At 51.2% G+C, this 1,434-nt stretch overlaps 1 pseudogene; it reads left to right on the top strand.

The window, feature by feature from the left end:
• The first annotated feature begins 175 nt into the window (after window positions 1–175).
• On the top strand, window positions 176–1,168 carry LOC114618378 (annotated as a pseudogene).
• Window positions 1,169–1,434: the final 266 nt, after the last annotated feature.

Raw genomic sequence — 1,434 nt, forward strand, 5'->3', positions numbered from 1 at the left:
GTGTGTGTGTGTGTGTGTGTGTGTGTGTGTGTGTGTGTGTGTGTGTGTGTTTGTTTAATGATTTTTTACATTTCTAGAGTCTACTCATTTTAAAAAGTAAAGTTTTCTCGCCAGGCGTCCTCATTAGAGTGACATCGTCTTTAAACCCCGTGTGGCAATTCCTGACGCACCGCCGTGATGCCCAGGGAAGAGAGGGAGACCTGGAAGTCCAACTACTTCCTTAAGATCATCCAACTTTTGGATGATTACCCAAAATGCTTCATTGTGGGCGCGGACAACGTGGGCTCCAAGCAGATGCAGCAGATCCGCATGTCCCTCCGGGGGAAGGCCGTGGTCCTGATGGGTAAGAACACCATGATGCGTAAGGCCATCAGAGGCCACCTGGAGAACAACCCGGCGCTGGAGAAACTGCTGCCTCACATCCGAGGGAACGTGGGCTTCGTCTTCACCAAGGAGGACCTCACTGAGATTAGGGACATGCTGCTGGCCAATAAGGTTCCAGCTACTGCTCGAGCTGGTGCCATTGCCCCGTGTGAGGTCACTGTGCCTGCTCAGGCTGGGGCCTGAGAAGACCTCTTTCTTCCAAGCCTTGAGCATCACCACTAAAATCTCTAGAGGCACCATTGAAATCCTGAGTGACGTGCAGCTGATAAAAACCGGAGACAAGGTGGGAGCCAGCGAAGCCACCCTGCTGAACATGCTGAACATCTCCCCCTTCTCTTTCGGGCTGGTCATCCAGCAAGTGTTCGACAGCGGCAGCATCTATAACCCCGAAGTGCTGGACATCACAGAGCAGACCCTGCACACCCGCTTCCTGGAGGGTGTTCGCAATGTGGCCAGCGTCTGTCTGCAGATCGGGTACCCGACTGTCGCCTCAGTGCCGCACTCCATCATCAATGGGCACAAGCGCGTCCTGGCTCTGTCTGTGGAGACTGACTACACCTTCCCTCTTGCTGAAAAGGTCAAGGCCTTCCTGGCTGATCCGTCTGCATTTGCTGCTGCTGCCCCTGTGGCTGCTGCCACCACTACGGCCCCTGCTGCTGCTGCAGCCCCAGCCAAGGCTGAAGCAAAGGAAGAGTCGGAGGAATCAGATGAGGATATGGGATTCGGTCTCTTTGACTAATCCCCCTCAAAGCAACCAAGTCAGCCTGCTTAGTTTGAGAAAGATGGAAATAAAGGCTTACTTCTCTTAAAAAAAAAAAAAAAGTAAAGTTTTAAATGGTGAACACACTTGATAATCTGTGTTTATGTTAAAGAATTGCCTTGGTAGCATGTGATGTCATGTGATGTCATATGCCCACATCTCAGAACTTGAGAGACCAAGGCAGGAAGACTGGATGTTTCAGGCCAGCCTGGGCTGCAAGGCAAAGCCTTGTCTCCAAAACAGCAAAACAAACACACAGAATCATTCCCTTGATTAATTTAATCAAGGTG

This window comes from Grammomys surdaster, unplaced genomic scaffold (assembly GCF_004785775.1).
Source record: "Grammomys surdaster isolate TR1022 unplaced genomic scaffold, NIH_TR_1.0 141, whole genome shotgun sequence".
Taxonomy (NCBI): domain Eukaryota; kingdom Metazoa; phylum Chordata; class Mammalia; order Rodentia; family Muridae; genus Grammomys; species Grammomys surdaster.